Source organism: Artibeus jamaicensis, unplaced genomic scaffold (genome assembly GCF_021234435.1).
Source record: "Artibeus jamaicensis isolate MK-2021 breed Jamaican fruit bat unplaced genomic scaffold, CSHL_Jam_final contig_464, whole genome shotgun sequence".
NCBI lineage: Eukaryota > Metazoa > Chordata > Mammalia > Chiroptera > Phyllostomidae > Artibeus > Artibeus jamaicensis.
The window spans coordinates 3118899-3137096 of NW_026521842.1; the positions used below are offsets into that span (position 1 = coordinate 3118899).

Below are 18198 nucleotides of genomic sequence, written 5' to 3' on the forward strand. Positions count from 1 at the left end.
ATTGTTAAATGTTGAATCTTATGTTTGAAAAAAGTTAATAAAAGTATCAAGGGTTAAGCCCAATATAAAAATATCGTAGATCTCTGATAAACATGTCCTCTTTAAATGATACCTAAGTGTGTATTTTTATTTTGAGTACTTACTATGTGCCAAGGTCTAGGATGAGCCCTTTTTCTACAATATCTCATTTCTTTTTCAAAACCGTCCTAGGGAGTCGTCACCACCGCCACTCCATTTTACAGACGAAGAAGCAGACACCCCAAGAGGTCCACTTCCCGTCCAGTCAAAGAGTGGCCGCATGGGGCCTGAGCAGCGCCGTCACAGGCCACCCCTGGGGCAGGGGACAGCCGCTGCTCCTGCTCTGTGCAGCGGACCCGCTCCCTGTGGTCTCTGAGCTCCTCACATTCGGCCGGCCCGATGGGCCGCAGGTTAGATGTTTGTGGCGGAGAGCGGGGGTGTGAGGAGACAGGTGTGTGCGCAGGCACGCCAGCTCCTCTCCTCCCCGAGCCTTTTTAGTGGGTCCCAAGGCGAGGATGAGGAGGGAGTCTGGGGCCTCCCACCACAGCACGCTCACTTGTGATGAGCTGGACGTCTACAAATGACACCACAATGATGGTGACAATGACAGCACTTTGCTCCAGGCACATCCTTCTATATGCCAGGCCTTATCAGACACTTCATGCATCAACATCCCCTTTGATTCTCACAATAGCCCAAGAAATAGGTCCTCGTGTTTTCTCCATTTGACAGCCAAGGAGACTGAGGCTCCAGGAGGCTAAGTCATCCCATAGTTCCAAGAGGCACAGTGGGGATTTGAACCTAGAAAGTTGGACTCCAGAGCCACCTGCTTGACACCACCTGCTAACAGGAGGCCTGGACTCTGAAATGGCAGAGTCAGTTGAGCACTGTAAACATTTGGAACCCTCTCCCAGCTGGCAGGTTACATAATAAGAGAAGGGAGTCAAGGGGCACCTCAAGGTCCATGTCCCAAAACAAAGCTCTAGAACCTGTAAGAGGGTGGTATTGCTTAGATGCAACAACACTTCCAATTATGGACAAAGCTGTCTGCTGCCTGGGCGTGTGAGCATTATCAGGACCAGCTTGCCCTGCATGGCTGAACATATCCAAACGTGGGAAACAGCAGGTGGGTGCCAAGTGGTCCCTGGTGTAGACCCACCTCCCCCTGGCAAGGTAACACATGGGGCCAGGGCTCAGTCCATAGACAGAAGCGGTCATCAAGGCAGGCAGCCTGGGCCACAGTAGACTTTTTTATGTCCCGGTTGATGCCCATTGATTAAAAATCTCCTAACAGAATCAGGCCTTTCTCAGCCCCAAGAGGGTTCATTTACTCATTCAATAAACATCTATCGGGCTCTGTGCTGATTGATCTTATGTCAACCTAGCTGAGCTCTGATACCCAGATAGCTAATTAAACATTCTGGATGTTGCTGTGGAGATGTTTCTGGATAAGAATAACACTGAAACCAGTGGCCTTTGTTTCAGATTGTAAAGCAGATTGCCCTCCACCATCTGGGCCGGCCTCGTCCAACTGGCTGATGGCCTGAGTAGAATAAGAGACTGACCTCCTCCAGGCAAGAGGAAATTCTACCAGCAGATGGCCTTCACATGGAAACTACAGCACTGGCACTTTCCTGGGTCTCCAGCCAGTGCTGGCCCACCCTGCAGATTTTGAAATGCCAGCTTCTATAATTTTATGAGCCAATCCCTTAAAAGTAATCTTGCTCTCTTTCTCTCTGGCTCTTTCTCTTTTTCTCTCCAGATAGATAGATAGATAGATAGATAGATAGATAGATAGACATCTATACATTTATAAATACACATCTTATTGGTTTTGTTTCCCTGAAAAATACAGGTATCTACTGTCTGGTGGGGCTGCAACTCCAAGTGGCAACACAGACCCTAGGGCCCCAGCCTGCCCCCTCTGTTAATGTGGGAATGCCAGATTTCCAAGGGAATCGTAGGACTACACAGGACAACTCAGGTGCAAGACTTGGTCTGCTCTCAAGAGCAAGGGTGTCTGGCAGGACAGAGGCTCCTCCCAGACAGCTGTGTGATCTTGACCAAGGGACTTCATGTCGTGGACTTCCATTTTTTTTGTCTGTGAAATGGACTAATGGCAGATTTACATCATGGGTGGTGATTCCCTGTGAGAATTCAGCAAAACCTAATGTATAGAAAGAAAATCGTGCCCAGCCCATAGTTGGCACTTGACAAACCACATCTGGATGTGGCTCTATAGCCCAGCAGGAGCTTGACTGCATCCAAATCACCTGGGAGCCAGGTTGCTGGGCCCCTCTGACTCCCTGAATCTTCCTCTCTGGGTGGAGGAGCCTAGGATCTGCATTTGAATCACATCCATCTCCAGGTAACAGATTTGAGAACCCCAGCTCATCACAGGGGCAAGGGTCAAAGAACCCTTTGCATGCAGACAGGACTGTGTCTGGACAGGCAGCAGCAGGCCCCTGACCTCAGGCCCCTGGGCTGAGTGAGTTGGGCTGGGGCTGGGCACTAGGCTACCATGAAATATCGCTTGCAAATGAGCTACCTCATTATGTCGCAGACTGCCACCGCATTCAGATACCATCTGCCTTCTCACCTGTCACCTGACATGTCTCCATTCTCCCACCAGCAGGAAAGGAGGTGTCCATGCTGCCCTGGGACTCCTCCAAATTGTGCCCGCATCCTGCTCCACAGGGAGCTCTGAGCTCAGGCAAGACTGTGTACCAGACTGCAGCTGGGGAGTGAAGGGGCAGGACGAGTGTTGAAAAGGTCTGTTCCTGAGAGGTCACTGAGTTACCTAGCATGACATTCGAAAGCACACAGGGTGCCAGCCCTGTCTCCACGTCTCCCTTCTTCTTACCAGAGCTCTAATTTTGTCCAGGGAGCTGAGGTCCCAGCTGAAAACCCACAGGTCCCAGCTCCCTGCAGCCAATGGCATGTGCGCTCAGAGATGGGGCTTTTGAGAAGCTGCTATCTGTGGTTTGCAGACCTCTCCTCACCTGGAGGTGAGAGCTGCTGGCAGAAGAGCTGTCGTCATGCGGCCATGAGGACAGGAGCTGGATGAGGTCACTCGTCAAAATGGAGCCGCTGCCCAGACCTGACAGCCTGCATCTGGACACCCTCAGGTGCCGTGATGAAACATGCTCCTTGTGCCCTTGTGTCAGAGCCTGCTTCTGTCCCCTCAGCCATGTACTGTTTCCAACGGGATCTGCAGTAAAGTGAGAATCTTCTTCTCAACCCTGTCCTGGCTCCCAAATGCCCCAGAGACATGCAAAGTGACCAGGGGTCTTTCCAGGAAAACTGAGTGCACATACAAGCACACGTGATTATAGGTTGTTTTTCTTCTCCACCCAAGTGAGATAGCACAGAGCACAGTGTTCCGCACGGATCTACTCCATGACAGAGCTTAACTTCCTCCCAGACAGGGCACGTGGTGACAGGGACTTGCATCCGTGGCTGTGTGAGTTTACCTGAAGGCACTAACCAGTCTGCCACCTAGGGACATCAAGGCTCCTGCCAATCTTTCCAGGCACAGGCTTTGGCAATGACTTCTAAAGGTACTATGTGGTCAGATGGTTATGACTGTGGTGGAAGCAGAGTTAGTCCCATGAAAACCAGGCTCTGAGACACGGAGAGTGTCGGCTGGGAGGTCACCTTTCTGCTTTTCTTCTTGGAGTCCCTGGCCTGGACCTGCCAGAGGAGGACTGGCTCCTTCCTCAGGGAAGTCTAGCTCTTCCCTGACCTCACCTGGGCTCTTTCCTGCTCTATTTGAACCTGCTTCCCCCTCTGTCTGCCTTCCTCCTGCCCCGCCACTCCTCTGGCCATCCCCTCTGGGTCCAGCTCCCACCTGCTATTTCCCAGACTACTGTAACTGCCTCCTCCTGGTCTGCCAGTCCTCTCTCCAGCCCCCTTCTCACACCCAATATGTCACTCACCTCCTGCTCAGAACTCTCCAGGGAGCTTGTTGCTTCCACGGGCAAGGACCGCCCCCAGACCCTGGCTCCCCCACCTGCTCAGGGAACAGCAGTCCTTCAGTTTTGCATCGACCCTGCCCAGCAGCCCATCTGTCCTGCCAGCTAGGTCTGGCCCCTCTGGTTTGTCGGCCCCCTTCCTGCAGACTCTGATCGCAGTTCTGAGAGCAGCTGTGCACTGCGTGTGCCGCACAGTATGCTTGTGCTCTTCCCTGCATCCTTTTACTTCATCCCCAGTCTGTCTCTGGAGGTCAGGTTGCTGCTGCTCTCCTCAGACAGAAAAGGAAACTGAGGCTGTCTGTGGCAGTGCCTCCTGGGCTTGTCGCATGGGCTTTGTCAGTTTAAAGAAGCATAAATGAGGTGAGCAAGGAGTTGGAAGAGGCAAGAAAATTCCCAGTTTCCATAGCAACAGAAAGCATGCAGCACTATGAGCAATGAGGATGGGGGATGGGGGCAGTCCTGAAAGCAGGATAAATCATGGAATTTCAAGATAGAAGGGACCTTCCATTTCCTTCAGTTTAGGAATTCTCTACTGGAGATGAGTTCCCCTCAACCCCACAGAGACATTTGACAATGACTGCAGTCATTTTTGGTGGTCATTTTGGTTGGATGTGGGTGCTCTTGGCATCTAGACCAGGGATACTGCAGGACACCCCACAGTGCACGGGGTGACCCCCCAGCAGAGTTATCCAACCCAGAACACCAACAGTGCTGAGAAGGAAGCCCTGGTGTAGTTCTGCCGCTGTTCTGGGTTTGAATCCTCTGCATGACATCCTCCTACCCCCTTTAGAGCGTCTTTCAGTATTTGCGTAACTGCCTCCAGTGTCGGTGGCGCACGACCTCTCTGAGCACCAGTCCAAGCTCAGCATCAGCACCAGAACAACAGCATATCCAGGGAAGAAGTTACACACGTTTCCAAAGCAACAAGCAACACTCAGCTCATACTAAGGGCCTCATGAGAAACAAGGCCCAAGTGAGGTAAGACGCCAGCTTCTGTGCTCAGGTTCTCCACAGAAGGGGGTCCTCCAGGAACCGGGCATGTGAGGGAATCCAGAGGGTCCTCTTGCTTCTTGGCCAGGGATCTCTCAGTCTGCAGCTGCAGGGTAGGAGTGGGACAGGCAAAAGGAAGCAGGACTTGGCCATCTGCACTTCCTGACGTAAAATTAAATTTCTGAAATATTAAAGTCCTGTTAACAGTACTCATCTTGAAGGATTTAGGGGGAAATGTATGTACTCTGAAATACATAAAAAAAAAAACAAGAAAGATGAACAGGTAGGTGGATGGATGGAGGCACAGCTACATGATGAAATAAGTATATAGAGAATATTTTATTATTAAAATTCTGTGATTAAACCCATGGTACAGATGAGGAAACCTTTCAGAGGGCTGTGGAAATTGCTCAAGGTCACCCAGCCAGTAAATTGTGAGGGCCAGGATTTGAAGCAGGATCATCTGATCCAGAGCCACATTCCACACACTCTGTGGGCTCATCCCTTCCACGGGTGACACCGAGGCCCCTGGCTGCTGCAGGGTCTCTACAGGAGAAATGCCCTGGCACCAATCTCTCCAGAGGAGGGAGCCTAGGGGGTTTGTCTGAAAGCCCCTGGGGGGTTTGATTATACCAACTGGGGCGGGGCTGGTGAGAAGGGTCTCGTTTCCCTGCAGCACACGCTGGTGCTGCCTGATCGAAGCTCACTTAGATACTGAAATAGAGCAGTGAGCTAGAGGGGCCACTCTGCCCCCGTGCAGCCGGCACTTTATTCCCCCTCCTCACTGATGTCATTTCCCCGTGCTCAATTCCCAGTCAGGGAGCATGTCCCTGCTGGGGTTCGGTCTCTCGTCAAGAGGCCTTGATGGGAGGCCTCGCATGGAGAGGCGATCCATCAGTGCTTCTCTCTCACACTGGTGTCTCTCTCCCTCCCTCCCTCTCTCCCTCCCTTCCTCTCTAAAATCAATAAGCATGTCTTCAGGTGAGGACTTTTAGAAAGGTGGAGAAAGCAAGGGTGTAAATTTTCCCATCTACGTTCACTGACTGCTACAGTCCCTCCACGAACCCCACCAGCACCCACTGTGCTCCCGCATGAATCGAACTTGGCTGCTCGGCTGGCGTGGACCCTTGGTCCAGCCTGTGTTCCCCAAGTAGGGGGAGTTTTTTCACCTCTTGATCCCAAATGTCAGTGTGAGCATCCAGGCAGTGGCCTCTGTACCTTTTCCCACCCCAGGCTCCGCCTGGGCCCCCAGACTGAGGTTTTGCTTTCTATTCCTCCTGGAAGGGAAGCAGAGCCAGCCCTGAGCCTGGGACAGGCCAATCGGGGTCACTCCGACCTCGAGCCAGCAGCCAGGCTCTCTCTCAGCAGCTGGAGAGAAGAGAAGCTGTTTCTGTGCTCTCCATATCCCTGGGGTCCAGCAGCCAGGAAGGCCACTCAGGGCCAGGCCCCTCTGGTCACCAGCCATTCCAGCTGTGTTCCTGAAAGTCTCGGCAGAATGAGAAAATGCTGGCCAGCCAGGAAGAGATGTCATCCTGCTGTGGCTGGGAGCTGGAGGGGGCTGAGAGGCATGGCTGAAAGCTGGGGTCAAGTCACCATGGGTAGGAAGGGATGTAGGCCACTCAGGTGCCCAGCCATTCCTCCCGCAGGCAGAGTAGAAAGGGAGGGTGTTTCAGGCAGGCAACAGCCTGGACAAGGCAGGGCAGTGGCTACAAGGACTTTAGCTACAAGGACTATACCCTGGGTGGGGAGGGGGTTAACTGACCAGGAGGGAGAAGCCCTTCCAGGAGACAGCAAACAGCCTAACATGTGGCCTTGGAAGGCATGCTCTGAGATTCAAAGCCTGCTTCTGGCCATATGGCCTTTGGTGAGTTGTATAACCTCTTTCTCGCTCTCTCTCTTTTAATAGTAGCAGTATGGTTTCCTAAGCTGTGCCTCAGTATGGGCTCTGGGGCTTGCCCATGTGCTCTTGATGTGCAAAGCCCGGACGTTCTGCCAGCTCTTTTTGAGCAGTGACACCAGGAAATCGAGAGCTAAGTGGATATGGTGCACAAGCTCATCATCTGTCGTCTTCATGTGGCCAACAGCCACTGCCAAATGCAGCACCTCTTTCATCTGGAACTTGATTGTGGGTTTCACTGCACTGACCGTGGTCACCACGTTCTCACTGTGGGCCGGCAAGGAAGGGAACCTGCCAGCCTTGCTCAGGCTGTGGCCCAGGATTTGTGGGATCTGCCGAATCAGAGACTCTGAAGCCAAAAATCATCCCACTTTTTGGTCAGCTTCTTATTCTTGTCGAATTTCTTCTGCGCTTTGATATCCATGTGGGGAATAGCCACAGCCTTGGTCTTGGCCTCATCATAGTGCTGCTGGTCTGCAGAACACACCTGGAGAACCTGGAGCAGAGAGCAGACTTAAGTCTGATGGTGCCAAGAGGAGAGTCTTGGGCATTGGGGGGTTATAGTTCTTCAAGCTGATCTGCATTCCCAGTCTCCAAAAACTTGCGGTGCTCATGCTGGTTCCCTTGCAGGACTTCCCACACCACCTCCTAGAGTGTGTTGCAGGAGACTTTGCTGCTCATAAGTCCTCATGCTGCAAAATTCCCTCCTGTCTTTCTGATAAGATGTGGACTATAAGAGCTTTTAATCTGAAGAGCTCTTGCAGAGACCAAATGTGACAACTGAGTGCAGTGAGTGAGGAAGGGGTGTTAGCCCCTCTCTGGGCCTGGTTTCCCCACCTGGAAACTGGGAGACTGGACTCTGTCCCACCTCACAGGGCTCTCGAGATCTGACCAGGCCAGGCCCCTTCCTCTTCTGGAAATAGAGTCCAGCTCTTTTTCTTCACATGGAGTCCCTGCCCTCTTCTAAAACCCCGTTGGTTAATTTTAGTGCATGGATTTTAAAGAAGACCTGAACCCAGAGGAAGGGCAGCAGCAGCCCCTCCCGTGCTGCCCTGACCACCAGGGGCCCATCGGCACCATCTTCCAAGGCAGGGCTGCTTCTGTCTGTGCACATCGGACCCACGGAGCATGCACAGGCAGCCTGACAGCATGTCGGGAAGCGCCTGTGCACTCTTTCATAATCCTGGGATGTACTGCTTTTCCTTGCAACATTTTATTTATGTATTTATTGCAAAATAGCTACTTTTCTCATCGTAAGAGCAGTACATGCTCATTGCCAAATATTCAGAAAATAAAAAGTCTAATGAGGATACAGAGGACTATAATATCACCCTTAACCCCAACACCCAGGGGGCATCACTAATAACCCCCTGTGCTCATGTGACCAGGGCATGACTTGTTTTAAACCTCTATAAAAATTAATTTGTTTACTTAATTACAAACTTAATATCATACTACATATGTGTTTGCTGTTATGCTGTATATTTTTCATTACATATCATATATTCACATATATATTATATATATCCATGCAATATTTTTATTTCCTTTTATAGTCATATCTTCAGTGAAATTAGGAGAGAAAGGACACTAAATCAGTATTTTTGGCTATACATGCACATGGTTCTAAATGCTGTGGCCACCTTTCTGACATGACCCTGCTGTCCTGTAGGCCCCTCCACATTAGCTGTCCCCCCTGGTCCCCATGGGTGGGGAGGGGCTGCATTCCTTCCTGAAGGCCTGGGGGTGCTAAGGGTTCCCCCTTACCAAACCTGAACTGCTTCCACTTTCTTTGTTAATCTTCTGTAACCCACCCACATCGTTAGAAATTGTCCCTTCACTAAATTTCTTGAACTTACCCATCTGTTTCTGATGCAAAGTCTGAATTCCATTCTCTCCAAGATCAGCTGCTTCTTCACCCAAGTCTCTGTTGGGTGTGAGGTGGTTTCTGAGTTTTTTCACAGTGATTGTAACACTCAGTGTACACTCCCTTGTGCAAGTCTCGAGAGGCATTCTGGGCCGTGAACTGCTGGACCACGGGTCAGACCCAAGTTAACACATCCACCCACTGCTTTGTGACCCACGTCCCATCCACAGGAAGCAGCATTGCTTGTTTTTGTCTCCTCAGCTTGGACATGTTCATTGTTTCCACCATTTTCACTGGCAAATAACACTAAAAGCAACATCTTTATGCCCAAAGTGCCTTCTGTGTCTAAGAATGTTCTCCAGTTACCTAGGTTTATTGATTGTCTACAGAACAAGGCGCGTGATTGGTAATTCATTTAAAACAGCCAACCCCCTGACACTGCAAATCTACATGAGTGCAGAGTCTAAGAAGAATCACTACTTGTGTCTAAAGGTCTGTATGTCTACTGACATCAGGGTAGAGTGCCCCCATTCGAGTCCCACAGAAATATCTAACCTAAAAAGAAGCAACGAAGATCTGCCCTTGACCTTCTCTCAGAACTGTGGCTTCCACTGCCCGGTTCTCCCACAAATGGGAGTAAATTCTTCTGTTGTAGATGAAGGTCCAAGGGGCCTGACCAGGCCGGCCCCCAGTGCAGGGGAGGTCTGGACCTGGGTGCCAGGGTCTGCAGTCAGTGCCCTCCCCCTTGTCACAAGCCCAGCCTCTGCTCACTACTGCCAGCACTTACTGTTGTTGGCAAAGGTCTGTTGCTGGTCCTTATGCTCAGTGGTATGAATGTATGTAACCGCAGGGGCACTGAGAAGCTCAGTCTCTAAACTGAGTCTCTGCCACGTGTTGCCAGAAAGTCCTGTGTTCCAACACGTGCCTGCATTCCACCCCACTGCAGACCTTTTGGTTGGATCTGATACCGCTGAAGCACTCATGTCCCACTCAGAACCCTGCAGCCTCTGTTTGTCTGTTTGCAAAACTCAAGAGTAGAACTTATGCTTTCTCTCAAATACTGGGTGTTAACCCGTACATTGCAGGAGAGCTCTATTAGCCTCTTGCACATGACTCTTACGCCTCGTAGGTGGACTTTCCCCCTGAGCTCTCCCGCAAAACTCTCTCCATGTGAGTAAGTGCTGGGTTGGAGCCTAATTCTCCCCCGGGGCTGTGATCTTCCCATCTGCTCCTCAACCCGCTTCCCAGCTCTGAGGCTAAGTCACTGTCAAGAGGAAATTAATGAGTCGGTAGTCTCTTTTCACTTATCCATTGTTTTAAGAAACGCTAATACAGTAGTTACCGAGCCCCGTCTATACATGTGCTGGACAGGCTGTCTGATGCCATCCTCACAATAACCCTGTGTATTACTGGCTCTTTTACAGATGAGAAAACTGAGGCTCTGAGGGAGTGTCCCCTCTCATGCTGTGAGTAGCAGAGGCAGGATTCTTCACCATGCCTCTGCCTGAAGCAGCACCTCAGGTTTGTCCTCAGAGCCCGCAAGGGCCAGGGAGGGACCACGTTCGGGAGAAGAGGTCTGCCTGCAGCAGCGGAGCAGAGTTTTGCTCAGAGGCTGGGGCAGGAACCACGTGCTTCCCCCCCCCCTCCTGCCACCAATACACCAAGCCAGTTCTCAGGGAAAAGGAGAGCCAGGAGCCAGGGCCAGGCCTGCCTCCTTCCAACTCCTGCGCACACCCTCTGAGTCAGCTCCCTGGGGCTGCCCTAACAAAGGATCGTAAATCTCAGGCTTAAAACAACAGAAATCTGTTCTCTCACTTTCTGCAAGCCAGAAATCTGAGATCAAGGTGTGGGCGGGGCCTCACTCCCTTTGAAAAGTCTAGGACAGGATGGTTCTTGCCTCCTCCAGATTCTGGCGGTGGCAGGAAATCTCTGGCGTGCTTCGGGCTCCTGGCTGCATCCCTCCAGTCTCCGCCTCGGTCATCCTTTATCCTCTCCCCTGTGTGTCTGTCTCTGTGTCTCTTCTTATAAGGACATTGGACTTATTATGGCTCATCTAATCCAGATTGAATGACTCCTGTGACAGGAGGGAAGAACTTATTTCCAAATCAGGACACATCCACAGGTAACAGGGATTAGGACTTATATCTGTTTGGAGGGACACAGTTCAACCCACTGGACCCTCCGATGAACCTGGAGAGGGCTCACTGAGGTACCTGGTGCAGGCCCTATGTCTCTGCAGGGAACCTCATACCCACACAGAGTCCCGTGTTTGTCCACCAGGATGGGCTGCCTGCTCTGAAACACAAGAACACGGAAGAGGCTAGGCCCTCCCAGGGCGCTGGGGATCTAACGGCAGAGTCAAAGGCGCACAGCCGCAACTAACTCCCAGAGGGGGCTGGGGGCAGAGAGGCTGTGGGGTCTGATGTGTGGAGGGTGCCAGGTGTGGAATGAAGACCCTGTTTCAGGGTCAGGCACTCCCCCGGGCATGCGCCCATTCCTTCCCGTGGGCATCCGTGGTGGAAGGTACCCTGATCTGCTCTGCTCACCACTGTACGCAGCCCCCTCACAGAGCAAGGCCCCATGAACACGTGGCACCTCCAGGAATGAACCCCTGGTTTGGAAGGAAAGGCTGGGGTTGGAGAGAGAGAAAAGCCTGTGGAAAACGGAGTGGGGAGGGGAGGAGAACTGTAACATCAGCCCCCCAACGTGGGGGGGGGGGCTGCCCCAACTTCCTGCTGCAAACTGCCACCTGCTGGAAAGCTTGGGTAGGAACATTCACCGAAAGGCCTGTGGGCACAAGGTCCTCATGTCCGAGCTCCCATCGCTGTGTTCTTCCCTCAAAGGCAACTTCTAAAGACGCCGGGAGCTCGGTCCTCGTGCATCTCCCCTCGCTGGGCCCGTGGACAGTGGGGCTGGAAGGGAGGCCGACTTGGGGGAGCCATTCTGGGCTTCCTCCCACACCTCAGCCCCATCCTTAGCACACACTTACATGCATAAATTCACACACTCCCACCCATTGCCACACACCCTGCTCACACTCATATGCATACATGTATATTCATATTTACACTCACACACTTTCTGTCACACATATTCCTACTCACACACTTTCATTCATGCTCTTACCCTCACATATTGCCACACACAGACACACATCCACATACTCATATAAACACTTTCTTTCCCACACGCATGCACTCACCCGTACATATTCATAAGCCTGCCTTCATACTCACCCACATGCACACAGACGTGACACAACCCCTCACGTGTCTCACACCAGCAGTCACGCACATCCCGACACTCACACACCAGCCTCCCCCCCTCACCTGTGCAGAAGTTCTTTCTCACTGAGTGGGGCGAGGAGGGAGGCAGGGGTGTCCACCCCTCGGCACAGCAAACAACTGCAGTAAACCTGGACCGCTTTTTCTGGGCATCTTGTTAAACTTTAGGGAGGTCGTGTGATGCCACATTCACCAGGGAGCTTCTCTGATTCAGCATCATGTTTTGGAGATTTATCAATGTAGCTTTGGCTCATTGATTGTAATAGTTCCAGCATTCTATTTTGCAAGTTTACTCTAATTTATGAATTCATTCTCCAGTTGGTGGGTGCTTCCAGGTTGCCTGCTCTTGTAAACAATACTACTGAACCTTTGTGCACGTCTTTGTACGTTTGTGAGCATATTTCTGTGGCCTGTACTTTAAAGTGTACCAGTGGGTCTTGTACACATTGTGTGTGATTTCTGTTCTCTTGGATGCTTCACGCAGGGACTTTCTCTGCAGCAAAGGGTCAGACGCCCGTTTTCCCCACCCTTTGCTGCCACCTGGTGTGGTCAGCTGTTCCAGTGTTTCTAATCTGTTGAGTGAGAGAAGATATCACATTGTGATTTTGATTTGTGTATTCCTGCTGACTTGCAAATTCCTGCATTTTGCATATATTTCTTTACCTTGCCTGTTCTCTCTTTTTCCACTTCCCTGTTCATGGGTCCTTTGTCCATCTTTCCATTTGGCTCCTTGTCTTTTATTTACAGGTTTTTGGAAATTCTTTAGATAGTCTGATTGATACTAATGCTTCATCAGTTACTTATATTGCAAGTAAGTTCTAACCTGTAACTTGTGATTTCACTTTATTTACAGGAATATGTTTTGAACAGAAGTTTTTAAATTTTAATGTCAAAGTCATCAATTTTCCCCCTACGGTTTGAGAATCTTTTTAAAGAAATCCTTGCCAACACTAAAGTCATAAAAATATGGCCTTTCCTCCCAAAAGTTTTATACATTTTGGTTTTTGCAGTCACAGACCTCTTTGCCATTAAAAGCCGATTTGCCATCAAAGAACTCACAGATTGCTTCCGTCCCACTTGGCTCCCAGCCCAGTCTCCTTGCCTTCCTCCCGGCAACTTTCTTCTCTCTCCAACCCCATCTTTCCTTTTCTCTGCCCCCTGGCCCAGCCCTCCTCCAGTTCTCTTCCATCAGTCATGCAGAGCAATTCCGCTCTCCCCAGCCCCCCTCCATGCGCCCAGCTCTAGCCTGTTATGGGAGAGCCCTAACAACACATCAGCTGTTATTTGCATATGTGTGATTTCTCAGCCTGTCATAAAACTTGACACAAATCCCCGAACAAATGCCCTGCCCAATGCCATGCCACACAAGTCTGCTCAAACTGCTTCCACACACAGTCTAACCAATGCCCTGCACATCCACGCTCTGCCCCCTCCACATTATTTTCTGCCCAAGAAGCTGACTGTGCTTCCTGTAGCATGGACACACCCTTGCACTCTGGCTGCCCGCTGCCCACAGTCACCCTGCTGTAAAATCAACATGAACAGGCCAAGTAAGGTCCAGTGTTTACTCCTCAGCTCCCTTCCTGCAGGGCCTCCTCGGGCTGGTGTGTCCCACAGCTGAAGGTCACACCCTCTCACGGCTGTGAACTCCATGCACTTTCCGCTCCGGGTTCCAGCACTGCCTACCTGCCATCATAGTCCAGGCCTCATGGTGGAGCAGCCCTGCAGCCATCCCCCCAGGGTGCCTGCAGGATTCCTCGTGCCCCCCTGCCACCCACACTCTGTAAGTCACACCCTGTAAATACGTACCCTCTTCTTCCTCACACCTCTGACTGAATGTGAGGGTGCTGTGCGCTCCCTGATGGACAGACCACGGGCCACCCTTCCTCCTTCAGGAACTCCTAAGTCTATGAACTGAGACAGAATCCCCCAGGGGAAGTCAGAAAGATTCCAGTGACAATCAACTTCACTGGCAATGACTGTGTGTCCTGGTTAGATCATTATTTTTCTTCAGATGGATGTCTTAAAATTTTATGAGGATGGGTCAGCACGGTATAGGGCCAACCTTGCCACCAGAAAGTCAAACTGTCTCTTAGCCTCTTGCTGTGCCCTGAGCTCTGATGAAAACAGAAAGGTGGAGGGAAGGGAGGGGGTTGGCAGGAGGGCCTGGAGACAGACCTAAGTTTTCCCAAACACTTTGTCAAGGTCAAAGGCAGTAACCTCCTCCTACCTCCACCCTGCCTGCTGGAAAGTTAAATTCCATTAGAGAGCAGTGACAGCTGCCAATAAGAGATAGAGCCGCCTCAGCAGGAAGGGCAGGTGCTTTGAAGCTGGACCTGCCTGGGCCAGGTGCCCAGCCTTTCCATTTTCTAGCTGGGTAGCTTTGGTGGGTCCTCGGCCTCTCAGAGCCAGGATTCCTGGCCCATGAAGTGAGGGCAGCAATTCCACCTTGTAGAATTGTTGGGAGGATTACAGAAGTATATGGGAGGCATTTGACCCATGGCAAATACTTAGTCATCTTTAGCTTTAATGGCCTCAGTGTGTAGCATTCTTATGATTGATACAAAAAATGGAATTGCAAAACATATTCTTTGAACATAAGAAAAAAGCACATCTATTTCTTTCTTTTCAAAAATTTATTGATTTTAGAGAGGGGTGGGGGAAAGAGAAAGAGAGAGAAACATTGATTTCTTTTTTAAAATATATTTGATTAATTATGCCATTACAGTTGTTCTATTTCCCCCCTTCCCCTCCACCCTGAACATCCCCTCCCCCACCATTCCCCCCCTTTAGTTTATGACCACATGTCTCAAGTTCTTTAGATTCTATATTTCCCATACTATTCTTGCCCTCCCCCCTATCTATTTTCTACCTACCATCTATGCTACTTATTTTCTGTACCTTCTCCCCCCTTCTCCTCCTCCCACTCCCCTGTTGCTACCCCTCCATGTGACCTTCATTTCTATGGTTCTGCTCCTGATTTAGCTGTCCTCTTAGTTTGCTTTTGTTAGGTGTGGTTGTTAATAACTGTGAGTTTTCTGTCCTTTCACTGTTCATCTTTTGTATCTTTTTCTTAGGTAAGTCCCTTTAACATTTCATAAATTAAGGGCTTGGTGATGATGAACTCCTTGAACTTGATCTGATCTGAGAAGCATTTTATCTGCCCTTCCATTCTAAATGAAAGCTTTGCTGGAGAGAGCAATCTTGGATGTAGGTCTTTGGATTTCATGACTTGGAATACTTCTTTCCAGCCCCTTCTTGCCTGTAAGATCTCTTTTGAGAAATCAGCTGACAGTCTGATGGGAACTCCTTTGTAGGTGACTGTCCCCTTATCTCTGGCTGCTTCTAGGATTCTCTCCTTCATTTTCATCTTGGCTAATGTAATTATGATGTGCCTTGGTGTGTTTCTTCTTGGGTCCAACTTCTTTGGGACTCTCTAAGCTTCCTGGATTTCCTGGAAGTCTATTTCCTTTGCCAGATTGGGGAAGTTCTCCTTTATTATTTGTTCAAATAAATTTTTCACTGGTGGCTGTTCCTCTTCCCCTTCTGGTACCCCCTATAATTCGGATGTTGGAACGTTTAAAGATGTCCTGAAGGTTCCTAAGCCTGTCCTCATTTTTTTTGAATTCTTGTTTCTTCATTCTTCTGTTTGGTCATTTTTTTCCTCCTTCTGGTCTACTCCTTTGATTTGAGTCCCAGTTTCCTTTCCATCACTATTGGTTTCTTGTGCATTACCATTCATTTGAATTAGTTTAGCTTCCATATGTCCCTCTAATCTGTGACTAAAATCAACCAGTTCCGTGAGCATCCTGATCACCAGTGTTTTGAACTGTGCATCTGAAAGTTTGGCTATTTCTTCCTTGCTTAGATTTATGGGCTCTGGGGCTCTGAGTTGTTCTTGAGCCATGTTTTGATCTGTTTGCACCTGTTACGTATGAGGAGCGGATCCTTAGTTGTTCACTAGGGCGGGGCCACCCAGGTCTCTGGCTTGTGACGCTGTATGTGGGGGCAGGGTCAAAGAGGGACAATGGCAGTTCTCTCTTCCACTTTGCGCCACTGGGGCCTGCATGGTCCGTCTCACCACTGCTAGCTCCTTCACTGGTTTATCTGTGCGCGAATGTGTGACCACGGTCCGCCCTCAGTGGGTCCAACACCTTGCGCCTCAGTGGGTCCGCCCGCTTCTCCACACCTGGAATCCGCCCACGGCTGCTGGCGCACCTGGATCGTGCGCCTGGGTCGGTCCAGTGGATCTTTCCTGCCCGACCCCATTCTGCTGCTGGCTCTGCCCCTCTTACCAGTTTGGCTAAAGGTTTTGTTGTTGTCAGACTTCCGTGAAGTTCATTTTTCTGTGGTTTTGGCTGTGTTTTTGTTGCTAAAACTTTGTTGTTTTTAAACTTGGTTGTGGGAGGAGGCACAGTGCTTCCACCTACGCCTCCATCTTGGCGGAAGTCATCAGAAACATGGATTTCTTGTTGCACTCATTTATGCATTCATTTGTACACTCTGGCATGTGCCCTGACCAGGGGTCCATCCCCACAACCTTGGTGTATTGGGACAATGTTCTAACAACTAAGCTACCTGACTAGGGGGAGGCACATCTATTTCAATGTAGAAGCTAATGACCATTGACCTCTACAGCTTTCCCTTACAGATGAGGACATTGAGGCCCAGAGAAGGTGAGGTCCAAGGTCACACAGCAGTAGGAGAAATCAGTCTGGAACATAGGCCTTCTGAATCTGTTTCCAAAGCACCATGCTGTGGCAGACACATCCTAGGGTGACCCACAGTGAATCATACCATGTTATCCCCTCATCTAGAGAGTAGGCAGGACCTGTGATCTGCTTCTTACTAGTAAAATATTGGATGTCACTCCCACGGTGGTGTTTCATTATAGAAGACTGACTTAGCAGACTGGTGTGAGAGGGATTCCCCTGTTGGCTTTGAACAATTAACAGCCACACTGTGAAAAGCCTGTGGACCAGGCCTTTAAGCAGGGGACTGTGGGAGGCTCCAAGACCCGAGAGTGGCCTCCAGCTGACATCCAGTGACAAAGTGGTCTTCCATCCTCCAGGCACAAAGAAATAAATCAGGCCAACAACCTGAGTGAGCGCCGAAGCTGAGCTCCCCAGGCAAGCTGCCAGATGACAGTGTGGCCCGGCTGACACCTGGACTGCAGCCTGTGAGCTGGAACTCCTGACCTGCTGAAACTGAGACGAGCACTGAGTTGCTCTAAGCTGCTAAGTTTGTGATAATTTATTGTGCCCCCCCAGAAAACTAACACACATATGATCCTTCTGAGTCTTCCTAAATCATGAGAAAATATCTCACTCTTCCTACGTACAATAGACGGCCAGCCCCTTTGTTACTCCACAGCTCAGTTACTGAGTGACTGAGCACCTCAGATCTGGGCTGGCCCAGGTCAGTGCCAGGTATTATGTTCTTCCCATCACTCACATCATAGGAGACCCTTGGCTTCTAACAGACACACGGCTGCAACAACAAACACTGTACCTTCCAGCCTCCTCGCAGGGAGATGTAGCCATGTGACTGAGTTCTAGCTTGGGGATCAGAGCAGAGGTGATAAGTGCAACTTCTGAACTGTGTTCCTAAAGACAGGGGAATGCCCTCCCTTGTTCCTCTCTTTCCTGCCAACTGGAACGCAACCCGTAGCAAGATTGGTTATGTACTATGTGCCATAGCCAGTGCTGTGCTCACCACCCAGACCACCCTGCAGGCCTGAAGGACTCACTGCCCCCACTTCTGGGAGACAGCCTTCTCTGGAAATACCCTGCGCTGAAGACCTGCCTTGACTGGGGCCACACCCCTTCTGGTGCTCGTGGGGATACAATAGCCCCTCCCCTTACCCTTGCTTGGGACACCCCTGAAGGGATATTCTGGTCTTGGAGCTCGTCCTGTGGCCTGTGGAGGCTGCATCGGAGCAGGTTCTCTCCTGCCCAGCAGCACCCCCAGGACCCCTCCCGCATGATGGTGTCCACCTGGGGTCCAATCTGCAGCACCACGGGACTAGGGATGCAGTGAGTGAGAGGGCCCCTGAGCCATGCCAGCTTCACCTGGATATGAGAGAGACAGAGAAAGAAGACTTGATCATTGACGTGTTGGTTATCTTGGTTAGAGTACCCTAGTCGAGAGCCTAATTAACATACCTGG

The 18198-nt window shown here is 50.5% G+C and overlaps 1 pseudogene; it reads right to left on the minus strand.

Annotated features, from left to right (window-relative positions):
- Positions 1–5353: 5353 nt before the first annotated feature.
- Positions 5354–7560, minus strand: LOC119047112 (60S ribosomal protein L10a-like; annotated as a pseudogene).
- Between the last annotated feature and the right edge of the window lie 10638 nt (positions 7561–18198).